The sequence below is a fragment of the Pongo pygmaeus genome, chromosome 6 (genome assembly GCF_028885625.2).
Source record: "Pongo pygmaeus isolate AG05252 chromosome 6, NHGRI_mPonPyg2-v2.0_pri, whole genome shotgun sequence".
Lineage (NCBI taxonomy): Eukaryota > Metazoa > Chordata > Mammalia > Primates > Hominidae > Pongo > Pongo pygmaeus.
In genome coordinates this window covers 22,361,529-22,375,494 of record NC_072379.2, presented here as the reverse complement: position 1 = coordinate 22,375,494, position 13,966 = coordinate 22,361,529, and the positions used below count along the sequence as shown (strand labels likewise).

The 13,966-nt window shown below is 49.3% G+C and overlaps 1 long non-coding RNA gene across 1 annotated transcript; it reads left to right on the top strand.

Annotated features, from left to right (window-relative positions):
* Positions 1 to 11,170: 11,170 nt before the first annotated feature.
* On the top strand, positions 11,171 to 13,438 carry LOC129040958 (uncharacterized). The gene is made up of 3 exons (XR_008503748.2): positions 11,171 to 11,260; positions 12,834 to 12,954; positions 13,140 to 13,438. It is a non-coding gene; the product is annotated as an uncharacterized LOC129040958 (long non-coding RNA).
* Positions 13,439 to 13,966: the final 528 nt, after the last annotated feature.

The following is a 13,966-nucleotide window of genomic DNA, read 5'->3' as shown; positions in this document are numbered from 1 at the left end:
CAGGAAGCTTCTATTCTTTTTTTTTTTTTTTTCTTCAAGACGGGGTCTCAATGTGTCGCCCAGGCTGGAGTGCAGTGGCACGATCTTGGCTCACCGCAAGCTCTGCCTCCCGGGTTCACACCATTCTCCTGCCTCAGCCTCCCAAGTAGCTGGGACTACAGGTGTCTGCCACCAAGCCTGGCTCATTTTTTGTATTTTTAGTAGAGATGGGGTTTCACCATGTTAGCCAGGATGGTCTCAATCTCCTGACTTCATGATCCACCCGCCTCGGCCTCCCAAAGTGCTGGGATTACATGTGTGAGCCACTGTGCCTGGCCCCAAGAAGCTCCTATTCTTCAGAGACTTATGCATGTGGAGGACACAGATGTCCCTGGTGAAGAAGGTTCTAGGCTTCTAAAGTTTTATATGGGCCAGGCATGGTGGCTCACACCTGTAATCCCAGCACCTTGGGAGGCTGAGGTGAGTGGATCACCTGAAGTCAAGAGATCAAGATCAGCCTGGCCAACAAGGTGAAACCCCATCTCTACTAATAATATAGAAAATTAGCCAGGCGTGGTGGCAGGTGCCTGTAATCCCAGCTACTTAGGAGGCTGAAGCAGGAGAATCACTTCAACTCAGGAGGCAGAGGTTGCAGTGAGCCAAGATCATGCCATTGAACTCCAGCTTAGGTGACAAGAGTAAAACTCCATCTGAAAAACAAACAAGTAATGACAACAAAGTTTTTTGTGGAGGTGGAGAATAATTAAGCCATTAACACCTTCAAGGCACCTTCATGATACTTTGCCATCTGTGAAGCAACAGCACTCATCTTTATCAATATCCTTTATGAAGAGAATTATCCCAGTGAGTCCTCAAAAAATGTCCTTCTTGTAAAGTTGGGAAAACACAGGCTTTGCAATGTCAAATGTCTGTTCAACAGCGCACGGGCGAGAACTGAGAACCATAAACAGTGACGGCTGCAAGTAATTTCCTTCAAGCTACTGGAGGCTCTATCTGCAACTCACATGGATGGAATGGTCCTCAAGAAGCCTCATTTTCTATTTTAGAGACAGTGCACAGGGCAGGACAGCCTAGGAATACCTTTTTGTCTTTAAGCAACACAATTTTTTAACATTAAAAGTAATCTTACCAAACAGCTACAATTCCAGACATGACAAGGGGGCAAAGGCTGGGAGAGTCCAGGATGGGAGAAAGCCCATTTAAAGGGCCAAGAATCTGAGCAGATGACTCAGGGAAAACACGTCTGTATTAAGCAATTGAAAGATGACTCAAAAATTTCAGTCAGGAAACTGGAAATCAACACAAATCAACATGATATTGTTCACCACATGGATACCAGATTGCCAAAAAATTAAAAGAAAGTTAACATCCAGGAGACTCTGGATTCAGGGAAGCATCTATATTCAGAAATTTCTGGTGGCAGTGTACCTTCCAAAACCCTTTTGTAAAGTGATCTGGCTATAGATATTAGAATCTTACATATGCATATCCTTTCACCGAGCAGTCTCCCAGGAGTTTGTCATCTACAAGAGAATAATATATCCAATGGACTGAGTGGTGTCTCCTCCCCAAAGCTCATGTTCTAACACTGAATGCCTCAGAATTGACTGTATTTTGACATATGGCCTCCAAAGAGGTTATAAGTTTTGAGTTCATTGGAATGGATCCAAATCCAATATGACTAGAGTCCTTATTAGAAGAGGTAGTAAGGACACAGAGATAGAAATCAGCCATCTACAAGCCAAGGACAAAGTTCTTAGAGAAACCATCCTAGCTAACAACTTGTTGGATTTCTAGCCTCAAGAATTGTGGGAAACTAAGTTTCTGCTGTCAATGTCCCTCAGGCTGCAGTGCTGTGTATGGAAGCTCTAGCAGATTGTTACAGATTATTAGGGCACACATAGGATGTTTCCTGAGGAATGGCTGAAATAGAAATAGAAGATGATCATGTCCAGGCTCCACCTGAACTGCAAGGTTGAACTGCTGAGGGAAATGGCCTCCTTTATGGAATATTATGAAGACATGTGAGGTTGTAGCTCCAGTCCTGATTGGGGCTATAGGAATGAGTTATGTGGGATAACTAATTCATAGAGCAACCTAACCATCCTCTCTCCCCTTTGAGCCCCCCTTTTTGTGTAAAAATATCCCTAGTAGGGGTGTGAGCTTTTAAATCTTAAAGGTCTGGCAGGGCAGTGGAGTTGCATGCTACAGGAAATACCTGGGGTGGGTGTTTAAAACAATATACATAGGCTAGGCATTGTGGCTCATGCTTGTAATCCCAGCACTTTGGGAGGCTGAGGCTGGTGGATCACCTGAGGTCAGGAGTTCAAGACCAGCCTGGCTAACATGGTGAAACCCCATCTCTACTAAAAATACAAAAATTAAGCCGGATGTGTTGGCACATGCCTAGAATCTCAGCTACCTAGGAGGCTGAGGCAGTAAAATCACTGAAACCCAGGAGGCAGAGGTTGCAGTGAGATGAGATCGGGCCACTGCACTCCAGCCTGTGTGACAGAGTGAGACTCTGTCTCAAAAATATATATATATAAATAGTAGCAACATGGAAAGATATTCATGGCCTAGTGCAAACAATACAAAACTATTTTCTCTCCTCTTTCTACAACTATGTGAGCAAGAACTTAGCACCAAACCAAGTTTCTTTTGGTGACAAATGGAAGTCCAAGTGACTGCGGGGCACGTACGTGTGAAAGCCCTGAAACAGGGACAATGGAGTCTCCATATTTGAGTCCAGATCCTGGGCCTGCCCTGAACATTTTGGATTCCTGTCTGAGGTGACCCCTCTGTTTCTACTATCACCCCAGACCAGCGCTGGCCGTAGTTGGTAGGGTGGTGCTCCTGCCCTTTGTCCAAGAAGGTGGAGTGGTTGAACCTATCACTCATTTCTACTGATTTGCATGAAGTTCTGCAAGGACAGTGCCAAGCGGCTGGGCCAAGAGGTGTCAGTGACCTGCCTGGCTATCTCTGCAGGGGGAAAGCCCAGTTAGAAATCTGTTCCCTGTATCAGGCACACAAGAGCATCTGCATAGACTTCCAGCCAGAGAGAAAACCAGATTACAATGTGAGGTCTTGGGATTAACATCTGAGTAGACAAACTTGTTCTCCAACACTCAACTTCTTATCCTGCCAGCCGTGACCTGGGATATGATCTTGGCAGACCTATCAGTCTCCCAACACCTGACAACCTGCTTCTGTCCAGGGAGGGAACCCTAATCTCTTGCTCCCCAGACAAATGATGGTGGGCAGGGATGTGGGGTGGCCAAGATGTGATCACAGGTGAGGTCTGGACTGGATGGGTCTGCCCTGTGTTGCCTCTGGGTGCCCCCTGCCAAGTGACCTGAGGATTTGTGGATGAGAGCTGAGCCAACGTCTGCATCATTGGAAGATGCCCTCACTTCCAACCTTCCACAGACGAGAGCTTCAGGAACTCAGGATATAGCAATAGAACATCTTTATCTTGAGCATCTCCCATGAAATTAGCTTGATACAGGGCTGTGTCTAGAATAAGGATTTCTGATTACCAGAGTTCTAAGTTCTGGTGGGTCTGTCACCAACAAAGTGAGGTTACTTGAAGGTTCCATGACCTGGGCCCCTTCCTTCAGTGTGACCGCCCCACAGGCCCTGCTGGGGTCCTGACTGCGCACCCTCCTTCCCCGTGTCAACTTCTAGAACAGTCTTAATCGCACATGACATAATCCTTTATATAAAAATGTGTAAGAGTTTCACTAAAATACTACTAGAATTAATAAGTTGATCAGTGTCACAAGATACAAGATACACATAAAAAAATTATACTTAAAGCAACTGACAATGAAAATAAAATGCATAAATTTGATTTATACTAGCTTCAAAAATATCTATAAAAAATAACAGAAGTGCAAAGATTTTATACTTAATTTTTTTTTTTGAGACAAGGTCTTGCCTCTCACCCAGGCTGGAGTGCAGTGGTGTGATCATAGCTCACTGCAGCCTCGACCTCCTGGGCTCAATTGATCCACCTGTCTCAGCCTTGTCAGTAGCTGGGACTACAGGTGTGTGCCACCATGACTGACAAATTTCTGTATTTCTTGTAGAGATGGGGTTTCTCCATTTTGCCCAGGCTTGTCTCCAACTGGGCTCAAGCAATCTGCCTGCTTCTGCCTACTAAAGTGTTGGGATTACAGATGGGAGCCACCATGCCTGGTCTACACTTATTTTTTTTTAATGCTGAAAGAAATCAAGATCTAAAACAATTGAAGGATATCTAATTTTCAAGGACAAAAATACTTAATGTTTCCAAGATAACAATATCCCACAAGTGAACGAGAGATTCAATATAATCTCTTCAAATTCCCAGCTGTGTTTTTTGTAGAAATTGACAACTGTCCCCACACCAAAACCGATATAGATAAGCACAGGAAACCAAATACATGAAACAATCTTGAAGAACGACTGACTTCTACTTCCCAATATGAATTCTTACTTCAGGCCAGGCATGGTGGCTTACACCTGTAATCCCAGCACTTTGGGAAGCCAAGGCGAGTGGATCACTTGAGGTCAGGAGTTCCAAATCAGCCTGGACAACATGATGAAACTCCATCTCTACTAAAAATACAAAAATTAGCTGGGTGTGGTGGTGGGCGCCTGTAATCCCAGCTACTTGGGAAGCTGAGGCAGAAGAACTGCTTGAACCTGGGAGGTGGAGGTTGCAGTGAGCTGAGATCACACCAGTGCACTCCAGCCTGGGTGACAGAGTGGGACTCCATCTTAAAAAAAAAAAAAGAAAAGCTTACTTCAAAGAGTAATGTCTATTACCTCACTTTCTCCCTATTTTTTTCTCTGACTAAGAATTACAGAGTATCTTGACCACTCTGTGATACAGCCAGCTGCAGGTTTTTTTTCTGCAGGCTTAAACCCAAGCTGGGGTCTTGAAGATTCCCAGGCACTGATAAAAATGTTTAGGATGTTGTCCACAGCATTGAAAGAAACTAGCCCTGGCCCTAAGCCAAATTCCTTAAACCTTCATATAAACTCCATAACCAGACCCACTCATTGCAGATATACTGGGGCAGAACATCTCTGTTTTGTCCCTTGCAAGGATCCACCACAGCTCCCTCTGTGTGTCAGTTCCTCTAATGCATGCTTTGGATAGACCACTCTGGGCTTCAGGGCTTCTTTCTTTGGAATTCCAACTGCTCCATTTCAGGATGATTTGGGGCAGTCTGTTGTGGGAACTCCCTTGCTGTCACTTTTGGGGCAACTCCAGCCACTGGTTCAGCCTGAGGGAAGACCCGGTATAGTCAGCATTACTCCAAAGAATGGTCTGGGAGACCGGGTGTGGTGGCTCATGCTTGTAATCTGAGCACTTTGGGAGGCTGAGGTGGATGGACCACGAAGTCAGGAGTTCGAGACCAGCCTGGCCCACATGGTGAAACCCCATGTGTACTAAAAATACAAAAATTATCTGGGCTTGATCATGGGTGCCTGTAATCCCAGCTATGGGAGGAGGCTGTGGCAGGAGAATTGCTTGAACTCAGAAGGAGGAGGTGACAGTGAGTTGAGGCCACTACACTGCAGCCTGGGTGACAGAGTGAGACTCTGTCTCAAAAAGAAAATGAATAAATAAATAAAAGAATGGGCTTGGGAAAACAGGACCCTACTGGGGAGATCCCAGGATGCCTGCAAGTGCCTATGTGAGGCTCTGTCACCCACTGCCTGATGCCTGCAGGCTGCCCTGTGAGTGCCAGGATGCTGTGAAAGCTCCAGCAGGCTAGAGGAGGCTGATGAGGGGGTTTGAAATTCCCAAGGAGCCCAGAGCTCGGCAGGTAGAGAGGGGGTAGGCTGGCCTCTACCATGGCCTGTCCTCCTGGAACAGAGGCTCTGTTGGGGGCCGAGAGCAAGGTCCCCGAGTTAGAGGAGGAGGAATTGCACCTAGAGAAAGGCCTGCCCACTGCTGCCCACAAGTTAGTTGCCCTTGTGGAGGTTAAATGGAAGAAAGCCTCTGTGGAGAGGTGCCAGGGGAGCCTGCAGCCTCAGGCCTGTTCTGAGGGTGGCTTGGAATGGTAGTGGCGGCAGGGGCTCTGGGTTCCATTTCCTGTGGCAGGCAGAGTCAAGAAAGGAAAGAGAAAGGCTGGGCACGGTGGCTCAAGCCTGTAATCCCAGCACTTTGGGAGGCCGAGACAGGTGGATCACGAAGTCAGGAGATCCAGACCATCCTGGCTAACACAGTGAAACCCCGTCTCTACTAAAAATACAAAAAATTAGCCGGGCATGGTGGTGGGTGCCTCTAGTCCCAGCTACTCAGGAGGCTGAGGCAGGAGAATGGGGTGAACCCTGGAGGCGGAGCTGGCAGTGAGCGGAGATCGCGCCACTGCACTCCAACCTGGGCGACAGAGCAAGACTCTGTCTCAAGAAAAAAAAAAAGGAAAGAGGCTGCCCCACCTGCCCCACACTCACCTGAAGCTCACTGGGGCTCTAGGTGGTCTGAGGCAGTAGCTGGGCCAGGCAAGGCCTTGAGAGGCAGGGCTGAGGGCCACAGCAATGGCTGTTTTGGTGTCAACAGCAGGCCTGGCAGATACTGGGACCCATGCAGGCCAGGAGTGGAATTTTGGGGGCTGTTAATGGAGTGTGGGTTCCAGTGTAAGGAGCCGGCTGGTCCCGCTGCTTCTTCCCTTTCCCAGGAGTGGAGCAAGCACCACAGCCCCTACCACGACAGGAAGGCCAGTGTTCTCCTCAGTGTTGAGCCCCTCAATGTTGAGCCAAACTGTCCTGAAATGCAGCAGTTGGAATTCCAAAGAAAGAAGCTCTGAAGCCCAGAGCTATTGAATTGTAGCCATGTGGCTAGAATGAGTCACTGGTCCCTTCAGAGCAAACAACGAGTTTTGGCTCTGAGGGGTCTACATCTTCCCAATCCCCCAGGACATGTTGGGGCCAAACACTCTCCTGGGAACTGTCCTTGAGGCAACCTTAGACAAGTTCTGTCTCTAGGTGAGAGTGGCCAAAGCCATGCTCTGAGGGGAAGCCACATGGAAGCTAGGTGACATTATCCCGCACAAGAGGACTGCTGTGCATCAAACCATGTCGCCTCCCAGGAGGGCACAGAAGATCACAGCTTTTTTTTTGCTTTTCTTTCTTTTTTTTTTTTTTTTGACAGAGTCTTGCTCTGTCACCCAGGCTGGAGTGTAGTGGCACGATCTTGGCTCACTGCAACCTCCACTTCTCATATTCAAGAGATTCTCTTGCCTCAGACTCCCGAGTAGCTGGGATTACAGGCACGCATCATGATGCCAGCTAATTTTTGTATTTTTAGTAGAGATGGGGTTTCACCATATTGACCAGGCTGGTCTCGACCTCCTGACCTCAAGTGATCCACCTGTCTCAGCCTCCCAAAATGCTGGGATTACAGGTATGAGCCACCATGCTTGTCCTGAGATCACAGCTTCTCTTCAGGACTTGGAGAGGATGGGGATTGCATGTCTGCACAGAGCCCATAAAACAGCTTTGTGTGGTTGGTGCCAAAGCCTGATGGCACCTGGAGTATGACAGGTGATTGTTGGGATATTATGACAGTTGATCATTGATTATTGAGAACCAAATAAGGTGACTCTGGGCATGCATGCTCCTGTCCCCCAAATGGCTCAAATCCTGGAAAAACTAAATACTTGCTCAGGTCCATGGCATACTGAGTGTGGCAAATGCTTTCTGCAGCATACCCTTCCAAAGTCCCAGGACCTTTTGCCTTCAGCTGAGAGGACCAACAATGTACCTTCTCGTTGCTCCCAGAGAAACTTACACAGCCCAACTATCCGACATGGTTTAGAGTGATGTGAGATATTTTGGAGTGATGTGCCCGGCGTTCTCTGGGAACACTATATGGATAATATTCTCCTAATCTCTACAGATTGAAGTCTTTTGCAGAAACCTACCTAGAAACTCCTAAAGCATTTACAATCCAGAGGATGGGCCAGTCATGCCCAGAAAGTCCAGGGACCAGGGGGTACCATAACATTCCTGGGCATGGTCAGGTTAAGTAAGACCCAAGTTTTGCCAACAGCTGTGATCATCAAAATCCAGACATATCCACAGGCCTCTGTATAGTTTGGATCTGTGTCCCCACCTGAATCTCAACTCTAATTGTAATCTGCAGTGTTGGAGGTGAGGCCTGGTGGGAGGTGATGTGATCATACATGTGGTCCCTCATGAACGGTTTAGCACCATCCCTCCTGTGCTGTTCTTGTGATAGTGAAAGCTCTCACAAGTTCTAGTTGTTTAAAAGTGTGTAGGCTGGGCACAGTGGCTCATGCCTGTAATACCAGCGCTTTGGGAGGTCAAGGCAGGTGGATCACGAAGTCAGGAGATCAAGACGATCTTGGCTAACATGATGAATCCCCATCTTTACTAAAAATACAAAAATTAGCTGGCATGGTGGCACGTGCCTCTAGTCCCAGCTACTTGGGAGGCTGAAGCAGGAGAATTGCTTGAACCCAGGAGGCAAAGGTTGCAGTGAGCCAAGATCACACCATTGCACTCCAGCCTGGGTGACAGAGCGAGACTCCATCTCAAAAACAAAAAAAAAAGTGTGTAGCACCTCTCCCCTCTCTCTCTTGTTCCTGCTCCAGTCATGTAAGATGTGCCTGCCTGCTTCCTCTTCCCCTTCCACCATGTTTTTAAGCTCCCTGAGGCCTCTCCAGAAGCTGAGCAGAAGCCACTTAGCTTCCTGTACAGCCTGTGGAACTGTGAGCCAATTAAACCCAGTTCCAGGTATTTCTTTACAGCAGTGTGAGCGTGGACTAATATACGTTGTTTTATGAAAGGGCTGTATCTGCAAAGGGATCCCCAACACAGAAGGAGTCAAGAAACCAAAGAATGAAACAGACAAATCCAGTTTGTCAGTAAAAGGTAATTTATTGGGGGGAATCTGTGGACAGAAGCATGGTCTTGAGCAGTAGCAAGACGGGTAGCTCCCCAGGCTGTTACCCGGAAGAGTCAGGGCTTACTTAGTATAGGAAAAGGGTAAATATGGTCTATAAGGAATGTGCAGGACAATTAAGGTCAGCCTTCCAGAAAGAGAATGAGGTGCACATCTTAGCCTGTAGTTTGTATGATGACATCTAGGTTGCTTTGACCTAAGGAGAAGATTTACAGTAAGTGTGTACCTTACACATGAAACAATAGATCAAGTAGAAATCTTACAGGCATTCCCAGAACTGGGGTTAATCCAAAGTCAACATGGTGGAAGATTTACAGTAAGTGTGTACCTTACACATGAAACAATAGATCAAGTAGAAATCTTACAGGCATTCCCAGAACTGGGGTTAATCCAAAGTCAACATGGTGGATTCACATCCAAGATGGAGTTGCTTTAGCCTCCACAGAGCTCCTTCCCCAGACCCACGGAGCCCTTAGAGTTTAGAGGACCAGCGTAGAAATTCTCATCCAGGCATTTTGATCCTTTTGGTTCTCAAAAGGGAATTGAATGTACACATCTGCTTATTATTCTCAAATAATTTCTTCTTTCACATTATTATTTCTCAAATCTTTCTTTCTTTTCCCTCTCCACAGAAAAAGCTACAGAAAATTTAAAAGTATTTTCAGAAAAGACAGTACACTGAGTAGGATTTGCACATCAAGAAAAAGTAGAAATGGGAGCTGGGAGTCAAGTGTTTTGGAGGGGGATAGAGAAAAAGATTAGGCTGGAAGGGGTACTGGGCCAGTTGTGGGGGTGTGTACACCTGTGTGTGTGTGTTGTGTGTGTAACTTTCTCACTGAACGTTTACTTGAACAACTCCAGCACTGTCTAGACTGGATCAACAGAAAGATGTGTGTTTGCCCATGGGCAGGTGGGGGGTTTGGGGGCAGGTGACCCTGGTAATGGAATGCAGTGATGGCAGCTGGGCTGCTGAGCAGGCATGATGAGCTGCAGAAGGAGCAGGGCTCTGGTTCCCATGCTGGTCCATCGTGCTGGCATGGAGCTACCTCCAGGCTGTGGGGTGTGCATGGTAGGTGGGGCTTCCTTCCTTCCCCAAACTAGCCCAGGAAGTCAGGCCACTGCTACTGCTTCTGACTGCACTGCACCTCTAAAGGAAGGGTCACCCTGTCTGTACCAAGGATGGGGACAGCAGAAGAATCTCACAGGCCTGGTGGGTCTCAATTGGTAAATGCAGGGTGGACATCTGTGTGTTTGCTGTGGCTCCCCACTCTGTCCTTTGCAGACACTGCTAATTAGTCAGTCACAGGATTCTCACCCCAGTTCCCAGTGAGCACTACCAAAAGCTCCAGATGGCTTATAAGCATCTGGAGACTCTTGCATTCCCTGTGGATCCCTCCTGACCAGATCTCAGAACCTTCCCTGGAAATGAGGAAGTGGCATGTCACCACCCAGTACCTGTACTGTCAGAGATGGCATCTTGGGTGACCATTCCCTGAGTGGAGGAAGAGAGGGTTCTGTGCAGGGGACTTCCTTGGTGGATCACGGGGTAAGTGAGGCCTTTGGTCTGGCATAAAGCCTGTTGAGCAGAGATTCCAGTGGGGCTGGGACAAGCAGGTGCTGCTCAACCAGGCCTCCCAAGACACCTTGTCCCCCTCCCACCATAGCTGAGCCTGGATGACAATGTGGACACCCATAGACACCAGAGGATGGGACCGTGAGCAGTGGTGGTGCTGGGGTGTGGGGTGAAGGCAGCTGGGACAGGGCCTCCAGGTGTGGGAGGATCCAGCCTCTCTTGTGAGGCCCTGGGCACATCACTGCCCTCTGTGGGCCTCTGTTTCCTCATCTGGCAGATGAACAAATGATGAGCCTCTTGAGCAGGCCTCACAGGGTCCTGATGGGGTTCAGGGAGGAAGGGAATTTATGGGTGCTTGTACCTTGCTCTTCCCACGAAGGATGATGGTGAGAGCACTGCTAAGAGCCACATGAAACTGAGTCATCAGGAGGCCCTGTGAGGAAGGCGTGGTTCCCATCACACTTCCTTGATGAAAAAACAGTCTCAGGGAGTTCTGGCTGCCTGCCCAAGGTGACACGAGCAGTGAGTGTTGGAGCTGGGAGTGAATCTAGAATCAGGGCAGAGTGGAGTTGGTGGGAGCATTGCAACAGCTCACTCAGGCTGGTTATCCAGGACCTGAGGTCAAGGGGGCTTAGGTATAACTGAGGGAGGAGAGAATAGTCTCCCTGACCTTGTTCCTTACCCTGGCAGGTGGAGACCTCCAAATTGGCCATGCAGGAGATGAATCCCCAGACAGCACAGATGAGGCTGTGGGGCAGCAGGTGAGTGGATCTGCGGTGGGAGGGGCTCCAGGGAGTCGAAGGGCAGGCTTCATCCCCCCCAGCTGGAGGCCTCCACATCAAGAGAGCAGGGGGTCTTCCTCCCCCAGCCCTGCCCTCCTGTGGCCACAGGTCCTGAAATGCCTCCATTAGAGAGACCAGAGAAACCGCCTGGGCGAGCTGGGCTCAGTGTAGATTTGGAGAACAGTGAGACAGGGGACCCCATGCCCTCATGACTTGTTAAAATCCCAGCATAGAAGTAACTGGGGGTGTCTAGTGGCCTTGGGGGCCAGCTGGGGAGATGCGGGAGAGGAGGGGAGGGCTGGGGGAGGCAGCTGAGGGTCCTGGGCTGTTCCAGGTGGGAGACCTTGGGAACGGGTGTCCAGGCAGAAGCGGTTGGTGAGATTTCAGGGGACAGGTCTTGGGTGGGCACCTGACAATGGGACCTCACCGCCACTACCACCCCAATGGCCAGGGTGATGTGCCTTCTCTGGGCTGGTGGGGGGAGGGGGTTCCTCATTAACCTGGTGAAGCTGGGCACTGCCATGAAGGACTGTGTGGGTGGGAGTGAGGCTGGGGCAGGCAGGTCGGGGACCAGGATCCTCAGGCTTGGGAGGAGAGAGCCCTGGACCCAGCCCTTCGATCACAGCAAACCCCCTCCTGTGTGAGCCCCACAGTCCTCCCCATGCCCCCCGAGCTGGGGCGTCAGGCCCATCTTACCTCTGAGTGGTGGAAGCTTCAGAGCAGCTGCCAGTCCCTGTTTCCTGAGTGGCGAAGCTGCAGAGCTGCCTGACTGCAAAGCTGCAGGAGCCGCAGGAGCTGGACTCAGCCTCTCCCTTAGGTTGTGCCCACGGAAGGAGAGGGAAATTGTGTCCCTCCCAAGTCAGGCAGCTCCTAAGTGGCCGAGCATTTTCTTTGTATACTGGGCCTGCATTTATCTGTCTGTTGTCAGAGAGTGTTGGGGAAGAAGGTCCCTGAGCCACAGTTCCCACACCTCCTCATCTAGAGACCAGAGCTTGATGCAGGTCCCAGGGCTGTTCTATGCACATTTCTCACCCCTGCTGGCCTGGCAGTAGTGCAGCGTGGGAGGGTGTGGGTATGGGGGCAAGTCATGGGCCAGGGGCCTTTCTGAGGGTCTTTGGCTGGCTGTCTTCCAGGGAAATGTGATCAACACCCAGAAAGGAAAAATGGGGAGCAGCTGGGGCCCTCACTTTGGGGGAGGGCGGGGATGTGGAAGTCAGAGACCATCCCACCCACTTACCCTGGGTAGAACACTCTCCGGCTCCATCCTCTGCATCCTGGATTTATTGGGAGGGTTTGATACACAGAGGACGAGACCCATTGCAATGGAGGGTGTGGGTAGGGGACAGGAATCCTGGACCAATTCCTTGGGAGGGGCTGTTTCTCTGTTTATATCCAACTCTGAGAAATGGGTGGGGCTGCATGGGATTGGAGAAGAGGGGGCCCACTAAGAGAAAAGCCCTAGAGATCTGCCCCAGTTTTCTCCCTCCCTAAGGGCTCTTCACTGTCTTCCACCCAGGCCCTGTCCACTTCCTGTTTTTCCCTCTCGCTCCAGGAGATTAAAGTCCTCCAAGAAATACAGCTGCTTCCGTGACAAGAGGGAATTATCATCTTCAGACTCAGCAGGAATATGGGGTTGGTTTCAAGCCCATGGAGCCACACAGTCCAATTGAGAGGTGAGAGCCTAGCAGATTGACAGAGGGTGGGCGGAGACTCTGTCTCGTGGTCAGATTCAGACAGCCTGTGGCCATGGCTCTCTGGTCAGCAGCAGGCCCTGTTGAATGGGAGCCCTGGGCGGGGACTGGGAGGGAGGCCTGAGGTGTGGCTTCTGGAGCCTCACAGCTGCTGCTCTGTCCTACAGCTACAACCTGTCCTGCCGCTGAGTCGCATCCCAGTAGGCCAGCCACACCCTCAAGGCCAAGAAGACCAGGCCATGAAGAATCTCAGGCCCACTGAGTGCCCAGGTGGCAGGGGCAGAGTGCCTCAGGGCTCGGTGAAGTTTGGGCTGAGCATGGGCTCTGGAAGTCAGACAGCTACACTGGGCTCCCAGCTCCACTGTGATCAGCCCTGTGACCGGGGCAGGGAACTCATTGCTGTGGTACTTGAGCATCACTGTCATGAATTTACTGTGTCTGTCGAATCCTTTTCTTTTTTTATCTCTCTTCCTCTGTAATCACCATGTACTACTGATGTCTGTTAATGTTTTTGTTCAAATGAATAAACACATGTTATATAGTGTGTATTATATGTCTTCATGATTTCTTCACTATACTATATGATTCCACTCATACGAACTTAACTACTAGAGTAGTTAAGTGTACAGAAACACAAAGTAGAAGAGTGGTTCCTGGGGCTACAGGAAGGTAGGTGAGGTGTTTAATGGGTACCGAGTTTTAGTTTTGCGAGATGAAAAACACCCGCTATGAATGTGGAGGATGCTCATAAAACAGTGTGAATGTGCTTAATTCCTCTGACCTGCACACTTAAAAATTGTTAAAATGAAAAAAAAAATTGTTGGTCAGGTGCAGTGGCTCACACCTGTAATCCCAGCACTTTGAGAGGCAGAGGTGGGCAGATCACCTGAGGTCAGGAGTTGGAGACCAGCCTGGCCAACATGGTGAAGCCCCATCTCTACTAAAAATACAAAAAATAGCCAGGCGTGGTGGTGCATGCCTCTAATCCCGCTAC